Source organism: Balaenoptera borealis (genome assembly GCF_965194805.1).
Source record: "Balaenoptera borealis genome assembly, chromosome: 9".
Classification (NCBI taxonomy): domain Eukaryota; kingdom Metazoa; phylum Chordata; class Mammalia; order Artiodactyla; family Balaenopteridae; genus Balaenoptera; species Balaenoptera borealis.
In genome coordinates, this window is record NC_138873.1 from 71328194 (window position 1) to 71355432 (window position 27239).

The window sequence follows — 27239 nt, forward strand, 5'->3', positions numbered from 1 at the left end:
GACCCTAGTGCTCTCCCCACCCATGGGAGCCCGGGAGAAAGCAGCCCCACCTCATGGCTCTGCTGTCTATGGAAGACCAAACTCCTTCCCTTTGCCTTTTAAGGAGTACTTGGTGTTCTCGCTTTTTATAAGCATCAATCAGATTTTGGTTATGGAGGGCTTATTCATACTGTTTTATGGATGTTTTAACGCATTTTCTTAGCTGGAAGCTAGTTTAGGAGCCAGTTTGAGAAGCTTGTAAATGAGAACTACAGGGAGTGGTCTTTCCCTAACAAATTCTGACCAACTGGCTTCTTAATATCACATGAGTTTTTGTCATTTTCTGGGTGGACTTTTCTTCCTTGATGAATCTGAGCCTTGTTAGCTTGCAGAAGAATAAATATGACAATAGTGCATATGGGAAATAATTGTTTGCACAGACTTTTGAAAGCCTTCAAGCCCTGAGTCATGTTCTAAGGGCATGAAGGTTGCCCTGATCCACTGTCAGGAGCCAGCACCTTGAGGGCAGGGGTTGTACCTGGATGGGCAAAAGCCCCCATCCCCAGAACAGCAGGGTCTGTGGGAGTGGAGCCCTTCACCCTCCCTTCCCAAGCCTGGAGGCCTGTGACTTAATTTTTCTTAAAAAAAAACTATTCATTGTAGAACAGTTTGAGATTTATAGAAAAATTGCCAAGATAGTACAGAGAGTTCCCATATACCCTAGGCCCAGTTATCCCTTTTATTCACATCTTACGTAAGATGAGTACATATGTTTTCATGAATGGACAAATATTGATACATTATTAATACTATTAACTAAAGTGAGCAGCTTATTTAAATTTCCTTGCTTCTTCCCTAATGTCCCTTTTCTGTTCCAGGATCCAAGGCATCCCACATTACATTTAGTCATTTAGTTATCATGTGTCCTTAGGCTCCTTTTGGCTATGTGAACTTTTTGGGCTTTCCTTGTTTTTGATGACCTCAACAGTTTTGAGGAATACTGGTGAGGTGTTTTGAACACTGTTCCTCAATTAGGATTTGTCTGACGCGATTCTCATCATTCCACTGTGGTTATGGGTGTTGGGGATGAAAACTGCAGAGGGAATGGGCCATCCTTATCACATCATATCAAGGGTACATATTATCAGCATCACTGTTGACGTTGATCTTGATCACTTGGCTGAGGTCATGTTTCTCCTCTGTAAAGTTACTTTCCCCCTGATACCAGTAGACCAGGGTTCTTGGCCTTCCCCAATCAATAGAAATTGATAAGAGGCCAGTCAAGAAATTCAGGCAAGGCTTTATTGTGGCCCCTGCCGCAGCAGGGGGAAGTGAAAACAAGTAACAGGTTCCCTTGCTCACTCCCCTGTGGGAGGTGAGCTGGTTCCTTATATGGGGTGAAGGTAGAGGTGTGTCCAGGGTTTGGGCCAGAGGGGTGTCTTAGGTGGTTTGCCCACCCCTTTGGTGGTGTTGAGTGCAGGGAGCATGTGCAGTACCCTGCTTTTTCTCCTGGCTCTTCAGAAGTGGCAGTTGGGTGTTTTTGGGGGTTTTTTTGGTCTTTTTGTATCTTATTGTCCAGAATTTGCTCAAACTGCAGTGCACACAGTAATTTTTAGTCCTTTATAGTTTCTTTGTATTTTGTTGCTGGACCAGATGCTTGTCCAGGTGCAAGCACTGCAGCAAAGGGTCCCAGATCCCAGGTCCCAGCCTATCAGCTCTTTCAGTTGGTTCCCCTGTCCCTTTGACATGCCCCTGTTTTATGGGGTTAAAAGTTTTACGTGTTTCCTTGCTTTCTAGCACTACAAGATACTCCAGGCTCATACTGTATATTTTGAGCTCTAGAATCAACCATTTCTCCAAAGAACTCTGGTTCCTTTTACTGAAGAATACTATTAGAAACCATGATCTGTGTCCTAGGTGTGCTGGTTGCTGTTGGAATGTCATTGCTGCACTCATATATATCAGGCGTGCTGATATATATGAGTGTATACTGACCCATGTATCTAGACACATCTATAGATAGTCCCATAGGCAACCATCTGTTTCTATACATAAATGTGAGTTTACACCAGTGTCAATAACTCTAGAGACCGGAACTGAAATTTGACATATGATAGTGGGTTTTCTCCTTTATTCTGGAAAGTTGTAGCTTTCTCCTTGTTTTAACCAAAGATTGGAGGGGCGGCAGATGGGTAGTGCAAGGAATGGGAAGAATTACAGACGGTCCATGGCAACATGAGAAGCAGCAGAGGAAAATAGAGGCAGCTACAGTTAGTAGAAATAGAAGTATCAAGTAGAACATTCTGGGTGCATTTTGGTATAGGTGCAACAGTTTAATAGGCCTATTGTAGCCACCTAACGAGAAGTGTCAAGAAAGAGAGTCAAAACTCCTACAGATTAGAACAGTTTAGAAGTCTGGGCTCTTAGAGAAATAATCAACAATGCCTATAACTCGGTGGAGTCACCAGCACTCTACATTGTGACTCTGGTCACCAAGAAAAGTTGTGGCATGTTTACTCTATTTATCACAGTTAGGGGCACATAATATATTTTGGAAAGATTTCCATTAGAGTGGTTAAAAATTGTTTTGGTGCTTTAAGCATTATTAGATTTGAGTTTTCTGCCTTAGAGTCTACATTTGCTATGAACCCAGATTGCTAAATCCAAGGCCTCCCGCTGAGATTTCTAGAAGCCCAAATTTTATAAAAAATAAAGTTGCTTATAAGAGGATTTGATTTTAATGAATTTCTGAACTGTGTCCCTTGAGCTGCAGTGTTACTCTGCCCTGCTTTGCCTTGGTCCCTGGCCCTTGGCAGCCAGAATTTCTGGTTAATCAGTCCCTCCATTCCCAGGCCTGGGGAAGTCTGCCTTTTTTGAGATATTCACTGCCTGTTGCTAAATGAAGTCCAAGGAAGCTGCTCCCAGCTGGGTAGAAGGTCTGAATACTTTGGACCCTCAAGAGGTGGCTTCAAGGATCAGAGATGCATGTCATCCACACTAGCCACTTAATCCCCACCCTCCTCCCTTTCTGAACAGCCAGGTTTAGGGGCAGTGATGTTGAGAGGCAGAGGGAGAACAGGGAGAGGTTCTGTGTCTTTCCTTCTCTTCCTCTCCTTCCCCCTCCCCCTCCTTCCTCCCTCTTCTCCCCACTCTCTTATTTGTTCAACAAATATGATGTCTGGCCCCTTACCACATCCTGGCACTGTGCTGGCTCCAAGGAGGCCAGTGGAGTCATGGACTTTGACATCTTGGAGCCTTCACTCTATTTGGAAAGCAGACATGAAAAAGTGTACTCAGCTCCTCAATTATTCAGTTGTGTTAGGTGCCAGTAGAAATGGGACCTCACCTATTTGGTTGAGGTGGGTTGAGGCTTCTCTGTTGATTGAGATCTAAAGGATTCTGGTGTTCACTTCGACTAACTATAGCCCTGAGCTAAGCACTCTGCCTGTGCTGTCCTATCTAATTCTTCTACCACTACGTCACCTACTTGGCCATTCTTACCCTATTTTATCTTCATTTTACAGATGAGGATCCTGAGATTCAAAAGGTTAAGGAGCTTGCCCAAGGGCACAGAGCAATGAAGTGAATGTTTCAGGACTTGCTTGAGGTCAATCTGGATACAAAGCCTGTGCTCATTGCCACCTAGTGTCCTACCCACCTCCCTGCTCTGCAGGTCTCATCAAGGGAAAAGCAAGCCGGGGGTGGGGGGGAAGTGATCAAATAATGAGTAAAAGTGTCCTGTGGTCAACAATCTAGTCACCTGTTCCACTCATTTCACCAGGGGCCATCGAACAATATTTAGCTATAATTATTTTAAAAAGGCTGACCAAAGGTTTTCCTCTTTGAGCCCCACAGGTACAGGATGGTCCTTGTCTGAGCCTTTCAGGGATGGATTAGAACAGAGCAGTTATTACTCAGACACCGCAGTTATTACACCACATAGAGTGTTCTCTGAATGTATGTGATACGTTGACGTTGGTTAATTTGTTATCTTCGAGACCTTTGAATCCTCCTCTCCATCCAGCTGCCACTGCCTTTTTTATTTCTGAGTCATTATCTCTGGCTTAGACCAATGCAATGCAATCTTCATTGGTTTTTCTGCTCATCTCTTCTCAATCTATTTTCTGTTGCCTCTTCTGTTTAAAACCCTATAGAAAACCTCCACTGCTGACAGGATAGAATCCAACACAGCCCCCTCATGGCCTGCGGAGACCTGCACTTTCTCCCTTCTCAGCTGCATCTCCCTCCGCACCTTTGTTCTCCCCCCATGACCTAACCATTCTCAGAAGCCCCCCTCCCCTTTTGCCTGTTATCGTCTGCCTTTGCCCTTATTCCTGGCTGATCCTCCATGCTTCCCCTCTGCGCAGGCGCTCCTTGGCAACCCATCCCCGCCTCTGTGAACTGTTGCATATGGAACAGATCTCTGTTATCATGCAGTCAGCAGACCTTTTCGGTAAAGGGCCAGATAGCAAATATTTTTGGCCTTGCAGGCAATAGCATCTTCAATGCAATGACTTAGATCTGCTATTGCAGTTTGAAATCCACCATAGTTGATATATAAGCAAATGAATGTGTCTGGGTTCCTATACAATGTTATATACAAAAATTGGCAGCTGGTCGGATAGAGCCCCCAGCCTGTAGTTTGTTGTGGAATATTCCAATCATTTGTTTACTTGTCTCCCATCCTTACTAGCTGGTGAGTTTCCTAAGATGAGAGAGCGAGTCTTGTTCATCTTTCTATTTTCAGCGTCTAATCTGGGCCTGGCACATAGTGAGTGTTGAATAAATCCTGCACGGATGAATATGTGAGTGAATAAATTAATCAAGTCAAATCAAGTTGGAAACTAAGCATTTAATGGTGTCAGTAAGAACCTTGACTGAGTGAATCATGGTGAAAGTAGAAACATCAGGTCTGTACAGGGGAGAATAAATCTTTTTTGTTCATCTCAGGGGACTCAGATATAGTACCTTTGACAGGATCTGGATCAGTGTGGCTAGAAAGCTTTGACCCTTCCATTGTTGGGCTGCCAAGGGTTAAAAGGAGCCTGAAGCCTTGAGCGGTGGGACCAGTTCTCCACCATTCTAGTGTCTGTAAATAAATAGTGTTAAAACTCAAGAGTAAGGTTATTAAATGTGGATTTTGCTTTGTACCTGCCACTTTCTGTGGAGGAATCTTAGTCACTGATGGGTTTGCTCCAGGGGGTGCTAAGGGTTTGCGTGCACAACCCTCAGCCTTTATGCAATTTAGGATTGGAAACTGCTATAGCCCAGCATTTGCTGACACACAAGGGTTGGCCAGGCCTTATTCATTCAGCCCAAGGTACTGCAGGGGTGACCAGTTCCCTGTGGTGGCAGAGTTCATAGACTTTCTAAGTAAGGTCTTCTGAGTTGGGGGAGGCTATCTGGAAAATTCACTTACTCTGAGCATCTCTTTCCTTGACAAAGCCAGAAAATGAAGACATTAGTGTGCTACCAGGGAAACACATCACCACTTGTTGGGTCTCTAAGATACACTTTTTAAAAGAACTTTTCAATGTTACAGACATCTTACTGAGCCAAAGAAATTACAGAGTTATATTGAGTAGCATTTGGGTATTGACTTTTGATTTGGTAGGAGAGGAAAATCATGGGCACACAGGGCATTTAGAAATTTTTTCCCTTGTGTAAAATGGAACAGAGGAACACAGGATAGACACTTTGATTGGAAAAGGGAACAGATGACTTGCACTTAACTGAATTGGATTGATTTTCCTTTTTACTGAATACTTTCCTCTATTTTGTGCTATTTCACTTTGCTTCGCAATACCAGGTCCAACTCCTCCCATAGGATTTCATACCATGAAGAAAGGAAAAGTAAAGAGCCATTTCTGTAAGAATCCTCAAAACATAGCATGATAAACCTAATGCATAGATATATTTTCTCTGTTATTTTTGGTCCAAATGTGTAGATTTCCAGAATTCCATAAAGCTGAACATTAAAAAAAAAGATAGCAGACATTCCAACCTTTCAATTGCACTCAATAAATATTTGGTGAGAGCCTCTTTTGTGCCTCTAGGTCTCATACTATAAACTAGGGATACAATGATGACTGAATGTTTCCCCACTTTCCAGGGAGCCCAGAGTCTGTTTGAGAGGTGCTCCAGTTACCTGTTTTTGGGTAACAAACTGCCCTAGACTGAGTGACATAAAACCACAACCGTTTTATTTTGCTCACAGATTCTGTGGCTCAGAAAATCAGACCGGGCATGATGGAGTAGGCTTCTCTATGCCCCACAATATCTGGGAACTCGGCTGGGAACATTCCAGTAGCTGGAAGAGACTTGAGTGGCTGAGGCTGGAATCATCCAGAGGTTTCCTTACTCCCATATGTGGTGTCTGGGTTGGGATAACTCAAAGTGCAGGCTCAGCCGGAGCTGTCGATTGGAGCATCTACACATGGCCTCTCCATGTGGCTTTAGTTTCTTCTAGCATGGAAGCTGCCCCCAAAAAGGAACACCTAAGAGGGGCATCCAAAGAGAGAGCTTTCCAAGAGACCAGGTTAGACGCTGAAAGAGCTCTTTTGAACTATCCTTGGAAGTCATGCACTGTTACTTCTTCCACACTCTGTGGCTACAAGCAAGTCACTATGGACACCCCAGATTCAAGAGGAGAGGAATTGGACTTTACCTCTTGAAGGCAGAATAGCAAGGATACCGCAGAAGAGTATGGGAGATGTTGCTGCAGTCACCTTTGGAAAATCTAGCCCGCTGCAGAGAATTAGACATGCAAATATGTAACTATAATATTCCATAGGAAACGTTTCAGTTACCTTGCTGGGAAATAACCTACTCCATAACTTACTGCCTTGAAACAACAATTATCAGTTATTAGCTGGTGGGTCTGTGCCATATGGTGTTGAATGGGGTCACCCATTCGGCTGCATTGAACTAGGAACTTGGAATGCCCAAGATGGCTTCACTCATGTCTGCTGCCTCAGCTGGGGTGGCTGGAATGGCTTGGGGGCTCCTTAGTTCTCTTCCACATGGTCTTGTGTCAAATAGTAAACTCGTCCATGCTTCTTTATGTGGTGTCTGTCTTCTTTTAAGGCTTAGTCCCAGAGCTGGCACAGGGTTACTTCTACTGGATTCTAGTCAAGTCACAAGGCCAGCCAAAATTCAAGGAGTGCAAAATACACTAGAGGAGTGGCATGTACATAAAGGGATGGGGGAGGTTATTGGTGACCATTTTTGGAGAAAATCTACCACATTAGAGGTGTCAAAAATGCTCTGAGATCACAGATGGGGGATCAGTTTTGTCAGGTGGCCTCTGAGGGTTTCTGTGTCAGGCTGTGGAGACAGGGTGGGTGCTGGTGAGGGCATGGTAGATAGTGGGGTATCCAGGAAAGATGTAATATTTGAACTCTGAATGCCCTAGGTAGACAAGATGTGGAAGCATTATAGGCCCAGGAAATTCCATGAGTAATGACAGGGAAGCTGGAAAGGGCATGGGGTCTAGAGGGAGCTGCAGTAGAGCTACAGCAATATGTGTATATATTCAGGCACAAGAACGTGGTGGATCTGGGGTAGAAAGAAATGTCAGGAGATCAGGCATGTTTGTGAAGGACTTTCTGGGTCCTGCTGAGGTATTTGGATCTCATTATATTGGGAATATGAACTGAGAGTTTTTAAAAGGAGGAAGCATAAGAGATGAACTGGAGGGAGGAGAGATTAGATGTAAGGAGAGATTAGATGTAAGGAGAGCAGTTGTGATGATATTGTGACAGCTCAAATGAGATCTAATCAAGATTTGTACCACAGACAGAAGGGAGAGGAACCTCCGTGAGGCAAGATATAGAGAAAAGGCAAAACCATTTGTTCAGAGAAACTGGACCAGCAGGGACATTGTTGTATATAATCTGAGGGCCATCAGGAGGGTAACCTGCCAAAGTCCTCTTCTATTTATTGATATTATCATTCTGGAATTCTGCTGTTGTGGTTGGTACATTTGTATTAAGACTTGCCTGTTCCTTTAGTCCCCAGAGCAAATCCTAGTGTCCATGACTTCATCAGAACTATTTCCTTGGAACAAAAAAAATCCAAAGTAGTATACAACCAGCATGGAGTTTTTAGAACTGCTGCCTTGGAAGCATTGACATTAATCTGAGCTTTATGGAAGCTAACTGGATACTAGAGGAGTTTCATTTCTACATAGGCTCAAACTTCTTACCACTGTACAGGTGTTTCCAGTAGAACAGACTAGCCATTCACCCATCCAATAAATATTTTTCAAGTGCCTACTACATGCAAAGCACTGTTCTTGGAGATGGGTATGGCAGTGAGTAAAATAAAGTCCTTGCTCTCATGGATGTTCTTTATATCCTAGTAACATGGATTTATCAAACCCAGAGCAGCTTTGAGAACTGGATATGGAGTTTTATCAGGCTGACCTGTTATAAGTGATGTCCTCTCCTCAGTGGGATAGGTGTGCATTTTGTGGTGTCTCAGACCATAGAGTTGGCTGCACTTACCACTCATCATTAACTTGGGCGATCACTTATCATTAACAAGGGAGTCATCCTAAGAGTCTGAGCACAGAAGTGACAGTATGTGGCCTCCCAGAGAAGGAAAGGGACATGCTCAAGAGCTGAGACCCAAAGTTTTGTTTGCTTGTGCCTATTCAAAGTCTGATATCTGAGGGATATGTTCATTTACATTGTGCATTTGTTTCCATCCCATTTGATTTATTTTTTAACACCCATTAACTGTCATGCCTTTGCCTCTGAAATGGTTCTCCAGTCATTACTTGATGGGAAGGATTTTGGCTATGAGGGAATGTGTTTCCAATTGCTGCCTTTTCTAGTAGCATGCACAAGTGTAAAGCAGAAGCCTAGGGGCCACATGCCACAGAGAATTAGAGCAGTGCTGCTCTGGGCTGTATGTATGTATGTATGTATGTATTTTTTCAGTGTCTACAATCAATTTTATTTTAATATGATCTAAATACATACCATTTAGAAAATATCAAGAAAAACTGATGTACAAGAGTTGACGCTATTGCATTTGGATAAAGCTGGCAAGTTCTTGCTACTGGCATAGCCCAGGAAACACCGAGGAAACGAATATATTGGAATAGATGTTGTGGTGTTTGGCCCACAGTTTGATAGCTCTCAGGGTTAACCTGAAATTGTCTACGTTTGGTACTAGATGTAAAAATTCATCAGTTACCCTGCAACCATTAAGACTTCTTATGCATCTTATATCTAGATTTTTAAGCAGACTGTCATCTCTTAAGTCCAAGTCTTCTGGGATAGTCTGCAGTGCTAATCTTGCAAACAAAATATTAATCTCTATCCCAGCAAAACACAGTTTGATACCTGGTACAAATGCCTCCTCAGCAGCTCTTAAATCTTTTACTTTTTCCTGTAATTTCAACTTATCATAGAATGAGGTGAAAAAGTCACTTCGATCAACATGTCTTGGTGCAACATACAACTCATCAATATCGGCACCTTTTGTATGTACTCTTAATCCATAAGATCCAAATGTAAAAATTTTCCCCCCAACATTATCAATTACAGACTGTGGAAGATTCTTGCTTTCACTGATTTCTTGTATCCACTCTTTTACCAGGTTATTTAATTTTCCCCAAATTAAAATTCTGTGCTGCAGTTCCTCTTCCTCTTCAAAAACCCCCAAAGGCTTCAGAGTCTCAGTTCTTTCCTGTGTAAGTCAGACTCCTTGGGGGCTGCTAAGCTGTTGGGAGAGGTAATGCCACAGTGCTTCTGTGGCAGCTGTGTTTGTCGTGATCCCTGCGTTGTAACTGGAAAAGGCATCGTCTCCTCCGCGGGCACCGTCCAGTCACTCCCCTGCTGCTGCTGCCCTGGGCATGACCCACTGAGGTGGGAAGGAGCGGGGTGCCTGCCTCAGCCCTGGGTCCAACCCCACTCCTGCACCCTCTCCCATGGCTTTAAGTGCTTCTCCTCTGGGTTGTATAATATTTAGATGGGCACTTAGAGCAGTCCAAGTCTTGACATTAATAAAACTTGTAAGGGCTACTTTACAAGGTAAATATCTCTCTGGGTAACCCTGAATTTCATCTATAGTAAACTTTCTGGTATTTGTCAGAATTCTATTAGCTGGCACTTGCATACAATTGTAGTTAAGTGATATTTCTTGCTAACCATGGTGACTATAAGGCCCAGAAATATTTTGAAAAATCTTTAACTGCCTCATCAAAGAAAGGGGACGTTCTTTTAGAATACTAAGTGTATTTTATGATAGTCTAAATTACTGATTCACATATGGAACACATATTAACCAGAGCATCTCCCTCAGCAACCAGGCAAGATAACTAATAATTTATGATAAATTTTTTTAAACTCAAATTTTTAACTTCCTTTTTTAGCCGACTTGCATTTTTTTTTGGACCATGTTTCTGTTCAATTATGTGCACAGCACTCTCAATGACTTAAATGGTAAAAAATGGTCCACAGTTTATCTGAAATTCAAACAGCTGTTGTCTTTACATTTTTATTAATATGTATTAATGTTTTCAAAGTAATTTTGCTGCTGGAATGAGAGTGTGCTTGTGTGTGTGTATTGTGTATGTGCACACGCACACACATCATTCTTCTCAGAGGCATTTTTGGCAGATAAGAACATGATCTGAGTAGCAGATATATGATCTCATTTTTTTTCCTGGGTAGTTTGCAATTTGGATTTAGTCTCAAAGGATTAAGTGTTTTAGCCTATGATGATTTCATAGACACCAATGCCTAGAACTTCTAATCTGCACCCCTAAGCTATTTGGTAATTTTTAACTATACAGATTATAGAGCCTCTGTGAGCCCATTCTACTAAGATGGAAAGGAGTGTGATGCCTTTATTTTGAGAAGATGACTAGAACCTTTGAAGCATTTAATTCGTACTTTCAACATTTTGTTCCTCAACAAGGATATTTTGGAAGTAGTAGTAGCTGGAGTTTACTTTTTTTGGAATTTCCTCTACGTTCATTTTTGGTGGCAGTTTTTGATGAAAAAGACACCAAGGGTAACACTCTATGCATACCTATCTAAAAATGAGAAAGTGAGGATACTGCCTTTTAGCTGGAACCCTCAAGGCGTTATCTAACCACTGAAAACTTCATCTAAATAAAAATGGGATTAAGAATATCAGAGATCAGAGGTTAGCAAACCCTCACATCTGCTGTGTCATGTTGCCTTTTCCTATTCATTCATCCTAAAAATATTGAATGAACAGCTATAATGTGCCAGGCACCTTGTGTGGGGGGGGATATATCAGTTAAAATAGATAAAGATCCCTGTTTTCATGAACTTTACTTTCTAGTAGGGGGAGATGGGCAATATAAAATAGACATGATAATTAAGTAAATTGTATGATACACTAGAAGGTGATAAATGTTTTTCAGAGATAGAAAAAGGAGAGCAGGATAAAGGAGAGTCTGAAGCTTTGGAACTGGTGGGGGAGATTTGCAGTTTTAGGTAACCATATTAGGTCTTACTGAGGAGTTGGCATTTAACTGAACTAGTGAGACAGCTAGTCATACATAAATCTGGGAAAGGAATGTTCTAGGCAAGGAGACTGCCAGTGCAAATGCCCTTCCGCAGGAATGTGCTTGGAGTGTTGGAAGAACACAAGGAGTCCAGTGTGGCTGGAGATAGTAGGTGATGAGGTCATCGGCATCACTGGGGAGTCAGTCCTGTAGGACCTTCCTGGCTTTTGTAAGGCTCTCAGCTTTTTCTCTGGGAGGAGAGGGAAATCACTGGAGACTTTTGAGTGAATAAGTGGGATGATCTGCCTTATATTTTAAAGGAACTCCTCTGGTTGCCATGTTGAGACTAGACTGCAGTGGGTATATAAATTTCCTAGGCTTTCTGTAACAAAGTACCACAAACCAGGTAGCTTAAAACAGCAAAAACTTATACTTTCAGTTCTAGAGGCCAGAAGTTGAAAATCTAGGTGTTGGCAGGGTTACCCTCCCTCTGAAGTCTCTAGGGCAGAATTCTTTCTTGCCATTCCTGAGCTTCTGGTGGCTGCTACCAATCCTTGGTGTTCCCTGCTTGTAGCTGTATCACTCCAATCTCTGTCTGGTTGTCACATGGCCTTCTTTTCTATGTGTTCCTTTGTTTCTATGTGTCTTCTTCTTTCCTTATAAAGACACCAGTAGTTAGATTTAGGGCCTACCCTAATCCAGTATGACATCATCTTAATTTACATGTTAATTACTTTTGCCAAGACCTTAATTCCAAAGAAGGTCATATTCACAGGTACTGGGTATCAGAACTTGAACGTGTATTTTGGGGAGACACAATTCAGCCCATTAAATGGGAGATAGAGGAGGGAGACCAGATGGGAGACAGGAGCACAGATGATGAGGACCAGAGTGGGAACAGTGGGATAGTGAAAAGTAATCTAATTCCAAATGTGCTTTGAGGGTAGAGCTAATGATTCCCTGAAAAACTGGCTATGAGAGAAAAAAATCATCAAGGATGATGGTATGATCTGAATGTTTGTGTCCCCCTAAAATTTATATGTTGAAATTCTAATGCCTAATGTGATGGTATTAGAAGGTGGGGCATTTGGGAGGTGCTTAGGTCATGAGGGTGGAGCCCTCATGAACAGGATTAGTGCCTTGTAACTGAGGGTCCAGGGAGATCCCTAGCCCCTTCTGCCAGACGAGGATGCAGTGAGAAGGCTCCAGCTATGAACCAGAAAGAGGACCCTACCCAACTATGCTGGCACCATGATCTTGGACTTCCAGCCTCCAGAAGTGTGAGCAATAAATTCCTGTTGTTTATAAGATACCCACTCTGTGGTATTTTGTTATAGCAGCCCAAATGGACTGAGATAAATGACTCCAAGACTTCAGGCCTGAGCAACTGGAAGAAAGAAGTTGCAATCAGCTGAGCTGGAAAGATTGGTTTTGGTGAAAAGATCCGGAGTTCAGTTTTGAATTTAATTTTGAGATGGCTTTTAGATGTCTAAGCGGAGGTGTCCTTGTGCAGTGTGGACTGTAATGAATCCATGTTACCTCTGGTGTCACTTAGTAATCTATTAACCACTGAAAATTCATAATTTGGGGATAAACTGCACAGGCAAACCATGGTTTCCATCATGGACAGGCCAAAACCAAAACTTCTTTTTATCCACTAGTTATCTTTTCTTCCAGCAAAACCTTCTAACTTTACTTGTTCTTCAAAAGCCCACATTATTGGGTCTGCTGTCCCTGCCCAGTGACTCATGGAGTAGCATTTGAACAATAAGGAGCTCCTACATCAGTTGTGGGGAATTACAGAGGGACTCCTGGGCTAGAGTCACCAAGAATTGACAGTCAATGTAAAATGTATTTCTGTTCTCTCATCTGATCACTGTGGAGACTCCAATTCAACATTCTCTCCGAAACTTCTCTGTGCTCATATGTTCTCTTTCCTCTCAGTTTTCTTCATATAAACCAAAGCCTGGCACCACTGAGTGCTGGGTTAGCAAGTGAGGCATGGTAGCTGTGGGGCCACCCCATAGCCATGAGGTAGCCCATTTCTGATGGGAAACTGCACTCCCTCTGGCCAGCAGAGTCCCTTTTAGTAACCTAAATTCACTAAACACATTGTAAGAAAATTGGCTTAAACTTGTAGAGTTAAATTTGGTTTGAAAAATCATACTTACACTTTTCACTATTTTTCCAGGAAATCTTTTTCTGGGAATTATGTACATTTATTTTGCCAACTTCTCTTACTTTTAGTCCAGGATAACACTGCACTTCAACTTGTAATTTCCTGCATTCTTAGTCTAAGCATTCTTAGTCCAAGTTTTTGAAACCATTAGTCTTTGGTTCAATAGGTTCTCTTGTAAATATGTAGTGGTCACTATAACTGATGCTTACCAGTGATACCTTCAAATCATATCTCGAGTATGAGGGAGACTTGTAAGGTTGTAAATTGTTTCAGCTGTTTTGTACCTTTTTTCAAAGATTATAATTTTAGAATTTTTTGAATAAGACATTGATATAAAAATCGTGGAATATTAATTTACTCAGCAAATGTTACTCAAGGTAGTGGGGATACATGAAGAACAATATGGACAAAAAAAATCCTGCTCTTGCATAGCCTTCATTCTAGAGGGGAAGGCAGAATATTAACAAACTATGTAAATAAAATAGTCTCTCAGATGGTGGTGATAGCTATAGAAAAAAATAAGGTAGTCATAAAGTATGGAGAATGTTGGGGGAAGATGGAATGTTGCAGTTGTAAATAGGGAGACCAGAAACAAATGTTAAGAAGAAGATACTTGAGTAAAGACCTTGAAGAGGTATGAGAACCACGTAAATATGGGGAGCAAGAGAGTCAAGCATCAGAACAACAAGTGCAAAGGCCCTGAGGCAGAAGAAGCCCTGACATGTTCAGAGAAGAGAAAAGAGGCCAACTGGCTTAGAGTGAAGAAAGTAAAAGAGACTTTAAAACAAAGACTTACAAAAGACAAAGAAGGACACTACATAATGATCAAGGGATCAACCCAAGAAGAAGATATAACGGAACTTCCTTGGTGGTGCAGTGGTTAAGAATCTGCCTGCCAATGCAGGGGACACGGGTTCAAGCCCTGGTCCGGGAAGATCCCACATGCCACGGAGCAACTAAGCCCGTGTGCCACAACTACTGAGCCTGCGCTCTAGAGCCTGCATGCCACAATTATTGAGCCCACGTGCCACAACTACTGAAACCCGCATGCCTAGAGCCCATGCTCTGCAACAAGAGAAGCCACTGCAATGAGAAGCACACGCATCACAATGAAGAGTAGCCCCCGATTGCCACAACTAGAGAAAGCCCACGTGCACCAATGAAGACCCAATGCAGCCAAAAATAAATAAATAAATAAATTTATTAAAAAAAAAGAAGAAATTATAACAATAGTAAATATTTATGCACCCAACATAGGAGAAACTCAATACATAAGGCAAACACTAACAGCCATAAAAGGGGAAATCAACAGTAACAAAATCATAGTAGGGGACTTTAACACCCTGCTTTCACCAATGGACAGATCATCCAAAATGAAAATAAATAAGGAAACACAAGCTTTAAATGATACGTTAAACAAGATGGACTTCATTAGATATTTATAGGACATTCCATCGAAAAACAACAGAATACACATTCTTCTCAAGTGCTCACGGTACATTCTCCAGGATAGACCATATCTTGGGGCACAAATCAAGCCTTGGTGAATTTAAGAAAATTGAAATCGTATCAAGTATCTTTTCTGACCACAGCTCTATGAGACTAGATATCAATTACAGGAAATAATCTGTAAAAAATACAAACACATGGAGGCTAAACAATACACTACTTAATAACCAAGAGATCGCTGAAGAAATCAAAGAGGATATCAAAAAATACCTAGAAACAAATGACAATGAAAACACGAGGACCCAAAACCTATGGAATGCAGCAAAAGCAGTTCTAAGAGGCACGTTTATAGCAATACAATCCTACCTTAAGAAACAAGAAACATCTCAAATAAACAACCTTACTTTACACCTCAAGGAATTAGAGAAAGAAGAAAAAAAAAACCCCAAAAGTTAGCAGAAGGAAAGAAATCATAAAGATCAGATCAGAAATAAATGAAAAAGAAATGAAGGAAAGAAGAGCAAAGATCAATAAAACTAAAAGCTGGTTTTTAGAGAAGATAAAAAAATTTGATAAACCATTAGCCAGACTCATCAGGAAAAAAAGGGAAAAGACTCAAATCAATAGAATTAGAAATGAAAAAGGAGAAGTAACAACGGACACTGCAGAAATATAAAGGATCATGAGAGATTACTAGGAGCAACTATATGACAATAAAATGGACAACCTGGAAGAAATGGACAAATTCTTAGAAATGCATAACATTCCAAAACTGAACCAGGAAGAAACAGAAAATATGAACAGATGAATCACAAGCACTGAAATTGAAACTGTGATTAAAAATCTTCCAACAAACAAAGCCCAGCACAAGATGGCTTCACAGGCTAATTCTATCAAACATTTAGAGAAGAGCTAACACCTATCCTTCTCAAACTCTTCCAAAATATAGCAGAGGGAAGAACATTCCCAAACTCATTCTATGAGGTCACCATCACACTGATACCAAAACCAGAAAAAGATGTTACAAAGAAAGAAAACTACAGGCCAGTATCACTGATGAACGTAGATGCAAAAATCCTCAACAGAATACTAGCAAACAGAATCCAACAACACAGATTATCATACACCATGATCAAGTGGGGTTTATCTGAGGAATGCAAGGATTCTTCAATATACGCAATATATGCAAATCAATCAATGTGATACACCATATTAACAAATTGAAGGAGAAAAACCATATGATCATCTCAATAGATGCAGAGAAAGCTTTCGACAAAATTCGACACCCATTTATGATAAAAACGTCCAGAAAGTAGGCATAGAGGGAACTTTACTCAACATAATAAAAGGCCATATATGACAAACCCACAGCCAACATTGCCCTCAATGGTGAAAACTGAAACCATTTCCACTAAGATGAGGAACAAGACAAGGTTGCCCACTCTCACCACTATAATTCAACATAGTTTTGGAAGTTTTAGCCACAGCAATCAGAGAAGAAAAAGAAATAAAAGAAATCCAAATCAGAAAAGAAGTAAAGCTGTCACTGTTTGCGTATGACATGATGCTATACATAGATAATCCTAAAGATGCTACCAGAAAACTACGAGAGCTAATCAACGAATTTGGTAAAGAAGCAGAATACAAAATTAAGGCACAGAAATCTCTAGCATTCCTATACACTAATGATGAAAAATCTGAAAGTGAAATTAAGAAAACACTCCCATTTATCATTGCAACAAAAAGAATAAGATATCTAGGAATAAACCTACCTAAGGAGACAAAAGACCCGTATGCAGAAAATTATAAGACATTGATGAAAGAAATTAAAGATGATGCAAATAGATGGAGAGATATACCATGTTCTTGGATTGGATGAATCAACATTGTGAAAATGACTATACTACCCAAAGCAATCTACAGATTCAGTGCAATCGCTATCAAACTACCAATGGTATTTTTCACAGAACTAGAACAAAAAATTTCACAATTTGTATGGAAACACAAAAGACCACGAGTAGCCAAAACAATCTTGAGAAAGAAAAATGGAGCTGGAGGAATCAGGGGCCCTGACTTCAGACTATACTACAAAACTACAGTAATGAAGATAGTATGGTACTGGCACAAAAACAGAAATATAGATCAATGGAACAGGGTAGAAAGCCCAGAGATAAACCCAGGCACATATGGTCACCTTATCTTTGATAAAGGAGGCTGGAATATACAGTGGAGAAAAGACAGACTCTTCAATAAGTGGTGCTGGGAAAACTGGACAGCTACATGTTAAAGAATGAAATTAGAACACTCCCTAACACCATACACAAAAATAAACTCAAAATGTATTAAAGACCTAAATGTAAGGCCAGACGCTATCAAACTCTTAGAGGAAAACATAGGCAGAACACTGTATGACATAAATCACAGCAAGATCCTTTTTGACCCACCTCTTAGAGAAATGGAAGTAAAAACAAAAATAAACAAATGGGACCTAATGAAACTTAAAAGCTTTTGCACAGAAAGGAAACCATAAAGAAGAGGAAAAGACAATCCTCAGAATGGGAGAAAATATTTGCAAATGAAGCAACTGACCAAGGATTAATCTCCAAAATTTACAAGCAACTCATGCAGCTCAATATCAAAAAAACAAACAACAACCCAATCCAGCAATGGGCAGAGGACCTAAATAGACATTTCTCCAAAGAAGATATACAGACAGCGAACAAACATATAAAAGAATACTCAACATCACTAATCTTAGAGAAATGCAAATCAAAACTACAACGAGGTATCACCTCACACCAGTCAGAATGGCCATCATCAAAAAATCTACAAACAATAAATGCTGGAGAGTGTGTGGAGAAAAGGGAACCCTCTTATACTCTTGGTAGGAATGTAAATTGATACAGCCACTATGGAGAACAGTATGGAGGTTCCTTAGAAAACTAAAAATAGAACTACCATGTGACCCAGCAATCCCACTACTCGGCATATACCCTGAGAAAACCATAATTCAAAAAGAGTCATGTACCACAATGTTCATTGCAGCTCTATTTACAGTAGCCAGGACATGGAAGCAACCTAAGTGTCCATCGACAGATGAATGGATAAAGAAGATGTGGCACATATATACAATGGAATATTACTCAGCCATAAAAAGAAATGAAATGGTGGTATTTGTAGTGAAGTGGATGGACCTAGAGTCTGTCATACAGAGTGAAGTAAGTCAGAAAGAGAAAAACAAATACCGTATGCTAACACATATGCATGGAATCTAAAAAAAAAAGGTCATGAAGAACGTAGGGGCAAGACAGGAATAAAGACACAGACCTACTAGATAATGGACTTGAGGATACAGGGAGGGGGAAGGGTAAGCTGGGACGAAGTGAGAGAGTGGCATGGACATATATACACTACCAAATGTAAAATAGATAGCTAGTGAGAAGCAGTCACATAGCACAGGGAGATCAGCTCAGTGCTTTGTGACCCCCTAGAAGTGTGGGATAGGGAGGGTGGGAGGGAGGGAGATGCAAGAGGGAAGAGATAAGGGGACATATTTATGTGTATAACTGATTCACTTTGTTATAAAGCAGAAACTAACACACCATGGTAATGCAATTATACTCTAATAAAGATGTTTAAAAAGAAAAAAAAGTAAAATCCCAAGTTAATGTTATTTTTAAAAATTAAAAAAGTTAACTTTATCTTTAGATCTCAAAAACTGTTTGCTGAATGAGAAAATGGAGTAATATGATTTTAATACAAATAAAAATATCAATTTGCTAGAAAAAAAAAGATTGCTTTGGCTATTCGGCATCTTTTGTGTTTCCATATAAATTGTGAAATTTTTTGTTCTAGTTCTGTGAAAAATGCCATTGCTGGTTTGATAGGGATTGCATTGAATCTGTAGATTGCTTTGGGTAGTATAGTCATTTTCACAATGTTGATTCATCCAATCCAAGAACATGGTATATCTCTCAATCTATTTGTATCATCTTTAGTTCCTTTCATCAGTGTCTTATATTTTTCTGCATACAGGTCTTTTGTCTCCTTAGGTAGGTTTATTCTTAGGCATTTTATTCTTTTTGTAGCAATGGTAAATGGGAGGGTTTCCTTAATTTCTCTTTCAGATTTTTCATCATTAGTGTATAGGAATGCAAGAGATTTCTGTGCATTAATTTTGTATCCTGCTACTTTACCAAATTCATTGATTACCTCTAGTAGTTTTCTGGTAGAGACTTTAGGATTATCTATGTATTGTATCATGTCATCTGCAAACAGTGACAGCTTTATTTCTTCTTTTCCAGTTTGGATTCATTTTATTTCTTTTTCTTCTCTGATTGCTGTGGCTTAAACTTCCAAAACTACGTTAAATAATAGTGGTGAGAGTGGGCAACCTTGTCCTGTTCCTGATCCTAGAGGAAATGATTTCAGTTTTTCACCATTGATCATGATGTTGGCTGTGGGTTTGTCATATATGGTCTTTATTATGTTGAGGCAAGTTCCCTCTATGCCTGCTTTCTGGAGGGTTTTCATCATAAATGGGTATTGAATTTTGTAAAAAGCTTTTTCTGCATCTATTGAGATGATCATATGGTTTTTCTCCTTCAATTTGTTAATATGGTGTATCACATTGATTGATTTGCGTATATTGACGAATCCTTGCATTCCTGGGATAAACCCCAATTGATCATGATGTATGATCATTTTAATGTGCTGTCGGATTCTGTTTGCTAGTATTTTGTTGAGGATTTTTGCATCTATGTTCATCAGTGATATTGGCCTGTAGTTTTTTTTCTTTGTGACATCTTTGTCTGGTTTTGGTGTCAGGGTGATGGTGGTCTTGTAGAATGAGTTTGGGAGTGTTCCTCACTCTACTATTTTTTGGAAGAGCTTGAGAAGGATAGATGTTAACTCTCCACTAAATGTTTGATAGAATTTGCCTGTGGAGCCATCTGGTCCTGGGCTTTTGTTTGTTGGAAGATTTTTAATCACAGTCTCAATTTCAGTGCTTGTGATTTATCAGTGTATATTTTCTATTTCTTCTTGGTTCAGTCTTGTAAGGTTGTGCTTTTCTAAGAATTTTTCCATTTCTTCCAGGTTGTCCATTTTATTGTCATATAGTGGATCCTAGTAATCTCTCATGATCCTTTGTATTTTTGCAGTGTCCATTGTTACTTCTCCTTTTTCATTTCTAATTCTATTGATTTGAGTCTTTTCCCTTTTTTTTCCTGATGAGTCTGGCTAATGGTTTATCAAATTTTTTTATCTTCTCAAAAAACCAGCTTTTAGTTTTATTGATTTTTGCTCTTCTTTCCTTCATTTCTTTTTCATTTATTTCTGATCTGATCTTTATGATTTCTTTCCTTGTGCTAAGTTTGGGTTATTTTTGTTCTTCTTCCTCTAATTGCATTAGGTGTAAAGTTAGGTTGTTTATTTGCAGTGTTTCTTGTTTCTTGAGGTAGGATTGTATTGCTATAAACTTCCCTCTTAGAACCACTTTTGCTTCAACCCATAGGTTTTGGATCGTCGTGTTTTCATTGTCATTTGTTTCTAGGTATTTTTTGATTTCCTCTTTGATTTATTCAGTGATCTCTTGGTTATTAATTAGTGTATTGTTTAGCCTCCTTGTGTTTGTATTTTTTACAGATCTTTTCCTGTAATTGATATCTAGTCTCATAGCTTTGTGGTCAGAAAAGATACTTGATACGATTTCAATTTTCTTAAATTTACTAAAGTTTGATTTGTGTCCCAAGTTATGATCCATCTTTGAGAATGTTCCAAGAGCACTTGAGAAGAATGTGTATTCTGTTGTTTTTGGATGGAATGACTTATAATTATCAATTAAGTCCGTCTTGTTTAATGTATCATTTAAAGCTTGTGTTTCCTTATTTATTTTCATTTTGGATGATCTGTCCATTGGTGAAAGTGGGGTGTTAAAGTTCCCTACTATGATTGTGTTACTGTCGATTTCCCCTTTTATGGCTGATAGTATTAACCTTATGTATTGTGGTGCTCCTATGTTGGGTGCATAAATATTTACAATTATTATATCTTCTTCTTGGGTTGATCATTATGTAGTGTCCTTCTTTGTCTCTTGTAATAGTCTTTGTTTGAAAGTCTATTTTGTCTGATATGAGAATTGCTACTCCAGCTTTCTTTTGATTTCCATTTGCATGGAATATCTTTTTCCATCCCCTCACTTTCATTCTGTGTATGTCCCTAGATCTGAAGTGGTTCCCTTGTAGACAGCATATATATGGGTCTTGTTTTTGTATCCATTCAGCCAGTCTATATCTTTTGGTTGGAGCATTTATCCCTTTTACATTGAAGGTAATTATCGAAATGTATGTTCCTATTACCATTTTATTAATTGTTTTGGGCTTGTTTTTGTAGGTCTTTTCCTTCTCTTGTGTTTCCTGCTTAGAGAAGTTCCTTTAGCATTTGTTGTAAAGCTGGTTTGGTGGTGCTGAATTCTCTTAGCTTTTGCTTGTCTGTAAAGTTTTTAATTTCTCCGTCAAATCTGAATGAGATCCTTGCTGGGTAGAGTAATCCTAGTTGTAGTTTTTTCCCTTTCATCACTTTCAATATGTACTGCCACTCCCTTCTGACTTGCAGAGTTTACGCTGAAAGATCAGCTGTTAACCTTATGGGGATTCCCTTGTATGTTATTTGTTGTTTTTCCCTTGCTGTTTTTAATATTTTTTCTTTGTATTTAATTTTTGATAGTTTGATTAATATGTGTCTTGGCGTGTTGTTCCTTGGATTTATCCTGTATGGGACTCTCTGTGCTTCCTGGAATTGATTAACTATTTCCTTGCCCATATTAGGGAAGTCTTCAATTATAATCTCTTCAAATATTTTCTCAGTCCTTTTCTTTTTCTCTTCTTCTTCTGGGACCCCTATAATTCAAATGTTGGTGCGTTTAATGTTGTCCCAGAGGTCTCTGAGACTGTCTTCACTTCTTTTTATTCTTTTTTTCTTTATTCTGCTCTGCAGTAGTTATTTCCACTATTTTATCTTCCAGGTCACTTATCCGTTCTTCTGCCTCAGTTATTCTGCTATTGATTCCTTCTAGAGAATTTTTAATTTCTTTTATTGTGTTGTTCATCATTGTTTGTTTGCTCTTTAGTTCTTCTAGGTCCTTGTTAAATGTTTCTTGTATTTTCTCCATTCTATTTCCAAGATTTTGGATCATCTTTACTACCAATTCTCTGAATTCTTTTTCAGGTAGAGTGCATATTTCCTCTTCATTTGTTTAGTCTGGAGGGTTTTCACCTTGCTCCTTCATCAGCTGTGTGTTTCTCTGCCTCTCATTTTGCTTAACTTACTGTGTTTGGGATCTCCTTTCTGCAGGCTGCAGGTTCGTAGTTCACATTATTTTTGGTGTCTGTCCTCAGTGGCTAAGGTTGGTTCAATGGATTGTGTAGGCTTCCTGGTGGAAGGGACTATTGCCTGTGTTTTGGTGGATGAGGCTGGATCTTGTCTTTCTGTTGGGCAGGACTGCGTCCGGTGGTGTGTTTTGGGGTGTCTGTGACCTAATTATGAATTTAGGCCGGATTTCTGCTAATGGATGGGGTTGTGTTCCTGTCTTGCTAGTTTTTTTGCATAGGGTGTCCACCACTGTAGCTTGCTGGTTGTTGAGTGGAGCTGGGTCTTAGTGTTGAGATGGAGATCTCTGGGAGATCTTTTGCCATTTGATATTACGTGGAGCTGGAATGTCTCTGGTGGACCAGTGTCCTGAGCTCAGCTCTGCCACCTCAGAAGCACAGGCCTGACACCAGGCCAGAGCACCAAGACCCTGTTAGCCACATGGCTGAGAAGTAAAGGGAGAAAACAAGAAAGAAAGACCAAAAATAAATAAAATAGAATAAAGTTATATAAATAAAAATTTAAAATAGTTATTAAAAATAAAAAAATTAAAAAGTAATTAAAAAAAGAAAAAAAGAAAGAGAAAGAAAGAAGAGAGCAACAAAACCAAAAACAAATCCACCAATGATAACCAGTGCTAAAAACTATACTAAAAACAAAAAACAAAAAACGGACAGGCAGAACCCAGCACAAATGGTAAAAGCAAAACTGTACAGACAAAATCACACACGGAAGCATACACATACACACTCACAAAAAGAGAAAAAGGAAAAAAAAAAATATCATTGCTCCCAATGTCTACCGCCTCAATTTTGGGATGATTTTTTGATCTATTCAGGTATTCCACAGATGCAGGGTACATCAAGTTGACTGTGGAGATTTAATCCGCTGCTCCTGAGGCTGCTGGGAGAGATTTCCCTTTCTCTTCTTTGTTCGCACAGCTCCCAGGGTTCAGTTTTGGATTTGGCCCTGCCTCTGTGTGTAGGTTGCCTAAGGGTATCTGTTCCCGCCCAGACAGGACGGGGTTAAAGGAGAGGCTGATTAGGGGGCTCTGGCTTACTCAGGCCAGGGGGAGGGAGGGGTACGGATGCCGGGCGAGCCTCCGGTGGCAGAGGCCGGCGTGACGTTACAGCAGCCTGAGGCATGCTGTGTGTTCTCCCGGGGAAGCTGTCCCTGGATCACGGGACCCTGGCAATGGCGGGCTGCACAGGCTCCCGGAGGGCAGGTGTGGATAGTGACCTGTGCTCGCACACAGGCTTCTTGGTGGCTGCAGCAGCAGCCTTAGCATCTCATGTCCGTCTCTGGGGTCCGCGCTGATAGCCACAGCTTGCGCCCGTCTCTGAAGCTCCTTTAAGCTGCGCTCTTAATCCCCTCTCCTTGCGCACCAGGAAACAAAGAGGAAGAAAAGTCTCTTGCCTCTTTGGCAGCTCCAGACTTTTTCCCCGGACTCCCTACCGGCTAGCTGTGGCGCACTAGCCCCTTCAGGCTGTGTTCACGCCGCCAACCCCAGTCCTCTCCCTGGGATCTGACCTCCAAAGCCCGAGCCTCAGCTCCCAGCCCCCGCCTGCCCCGGTGGGTGAGCACACAAGGCTCTCGGGCTGGTGAGTACTGGTCGTCACCGATCCTCTGTGCGGGAATCTCTCCGCTTTGTCCTCTGCACTCCTGTTGCTGCGCTGTCCTCCGTGACTCCAAAGCTCCCCACTCCACCACCCGCAGTCTCCACCTGCGAAGGGGCTTCCTAGTGTGTGGCAACCTTTCCTCCTTCACAGCTCCCTCCCAGAGGTGCAGGTCCCATCCCTATTCTTTTGTCTCTGTTTTTTCTTTTTTCTTTTTCCCTACCCAGGTACGTGGGGAGTTTCTTGCCTTTTGGGAAGTCTGAGGTCTTCTGCCCACGTTCAGTAGGTGTTCTGTAGGAGTTGTTCCACATGTAGGTGTTTTTCTGATGTATTTGTGGGGAGGAAGGCGATCTCCACGTCTTACTCTTCTGCCATCTTGAAGGTCTCCTTCTCGTATTCTTTGAAGTTCCCGCAGTTTTATGAGTTTTCACCTCATTAAAGGTGCACTGAAGAGCTGAGAAAATGTGATAAAGTCACTGACCAAAACTGACAGCCTAAGGTCTGGAGACAAGCAAACAATTTGTCATTGGAAGATCTGTTGCTCTTGGACAACGGTCAGAGTGACTGTGAACTGTGAGAGAGATAAGCTAGTGGGCTGCAGAGAGGCGGGTAGCAGAGGGCATGGTTTTCTACCTTTGTATGGGAATATCATTTGCATGTTTTAATGGGGTTTCCAGATCATTGATGAGAAAATGGAGATCTGCACGGAGCAGGGAGGGTTGCAATGGAACATTTGAACTCCCCTCATTTTCCCTGGAGCCAGATCAACACCTGGTTGTTCCCACCCACACCTCTCCATGTCAAGCAGGAAACGTCGATGTCTGGACAGGCATGTTTCCAAGGGTCTGGCTCATTCCCTGCTAGGTCCCTGGTGTTTAGTATAATGCCAGGTACATCAGGGCCACTGTGTACACACTTGTTGAATGAATGAATGTTGAATGAATTCCTCAGTCTCACAGACGTGCAGGAAAAAGTTCATCAACTCAATGTGACAGGTGAAGGATCCTCTCACTTTTCTGCACCTGTTGGGCTTGGAATCCTTGCCCTTAATAAATTTGCTTAGCAGCCCTTGGGAAAGTAACATTGAGTGATGGAAAGAGCATGGAGCTGGGAGTCCACATCCCTGGATCCTAGTGCTGGCTCAGCCATCCCAGGATGTGTGACTCAGAGATTAGATGAGGAACATAGCATCTAGAAACCTTGGTTTCCTCCAAGGAAACATTAAAGAACAGTATCAATTAATAGTTTGTGGAATCCTTGGATTCTCTATTTCTTCCCTATTCTTTGTGGAGGAAATGGGCCTCACTGGAATTCAGATGCCAGTTTCCCTCTGATAATAAATATTCTATTTGGTCCACTTCCTTTCATTGTAGTAAAACTAAAATAAATCATTTTGGATTTAAAAATTTTAAAGGATGTGTAATGAGTCAAAAATTCTATATATAATTTATCTTCATAATGTATTGACTTTCTTCTGTGTTTACATATGAAATCTACCACTTTCCAAATGATTACTGCTCCATGAAGCATTCTCTCTTCCTCCCAACCAGCAGAGACCTCCCCTCAGAGTTTCAATGGGCATCTGTGCCTTTCCCATGGCACAGATGGTCTACTTCACAGCTCTTTCTATCCTATTCTCCCTTCCATCACAGATTCTTAGGTATCAAGGACTGGTATCATTAGGTAATCTCCTGAATGTGTCTCTGGCACGGTGCTAATATTTGTTGAATTAAATTTTATGAGCAAATTACTCATAGTATGCATCTACATGTAAAATTATTCAACACAATATGGGAAATGTACCTAAGGTAAAAATATAAAGTTCTTAGCAGAAAAGCAGATCATAATTTGTTACCTAGTTTTTTAAAAAATTGAAACTATTTCAAGGTAGCAATCAATTAAATGTGACCAGCTTTCTATTCACTTGCAGTGAAGGAACTTCCATAAAATGTGATACTGTGTAACCATTAATAATGTTGCAGAAGTATTTTTATTCCTTTCTGTAGATGTTTGATATTTTATCTAACAAAAAGTGTGAACAAAAAAATGCCTGTAGTATTTTACAGATCTGTAAAAATGACGTGTTCAAACATACTCACATACACACATATCTCAAATGTCAACAGTAGGGGTTATAGTAATTTTCTTTCTCTTTTTTCTTTTAAAATTTGTATTCTTTACTTTTCTACAATTAATGATGTGTTTTGCATGTAGAATATGTGTACCAAAGCTGTGATAAAGAGACAATCCATCCTCTTAAAAATGTATAAGTGAAACTGATAAATACTGTTCATATTAGTCTTTTTCCCTCCAACATGTTATTTTTCTCTTAGAGTATACAACCTGACACTTGAGTGTACTGTTCTGTGCAGACACAGAAATGAAGTTCAGTGATACTGACTGTAGATGTAAAGGCTGATCCTGGGTCTGACACTATCTGCCTCAATGACCATTGGCAAATTGTCTGTTTTTTTGTGTCTGTAATCATGTCTATAAAAGGTAAAAAATATTGACTTATTCCAAGTCTGCAAACCTTGAGAAACAGGAAAACTGTTTGGAAAACTTGGGAAAAAAATGATTAAAAAAAATAGCTTCCTAGAAAAGGGAACCCTCCTACACCGCTTGTGGGAATGTAAATTAGTGCAGCCACTATGGAGAACAGTATGGATGTTCCTTAAAAAACTAAAAATAGAGTTACAGTATGATCCAGCAATCCCAGTCCGGGCATATATCTGGAGAAAACTATAATTTGAAAAGATACATGCATCCCAATGTTCATTGCAGCACTATTTACAATAGCCAAAATATGGAAGCAACCTGAATGTCCTTCGACAGATGAATGGATAAAGAAGACATGGTACATATACACAATGGAATATTACTCAGCCATAAAAAGGAATGAAATATTGCCATTTGTAGCAACATGGATGAACCTAGAGATTATAATACTAAGTGAAGTAAGTCAGACAGAGACAAATATCATATGATATCACCTATATTTGGAATCTGAAAAAAATGATACAAATGAACTTATTTACAAAACAGAAATAGACTCACAGACATTGTAAACAAACTTATAGTTACCAAACAGGAAAGGGGTGAGGAGGAGTAAATTGGGAATTTGGGGTTAACAGATACACATTACTGTATATAAAAT

The 27239-nt window shown here is 40.3% G+C and overlaps 1 long non-coding RNA gene and 1 pseudogene across 2 annotated transcripts in view; one reads left to right on the plus strand and one right to left on the minus strand.

Moving 5' to 3' along the window:
• The window catches only part of LOC309635150, a 356917-nt gene that overhangs the window by 203771 nt on the left and 125907 nt on the right, over nucleotides 1-27239 (plus strand). The window lies entirely within an intron of this gene.
• Nucleotides 7702-17744, minus strand: LOC309635127 (poly(A) polymerase alpha pseudogene; annotated as a pseudogene). The gene has a single exon. The product of its transcript is annotated as a poly(A) polymerase alpha pseudogene (transcript).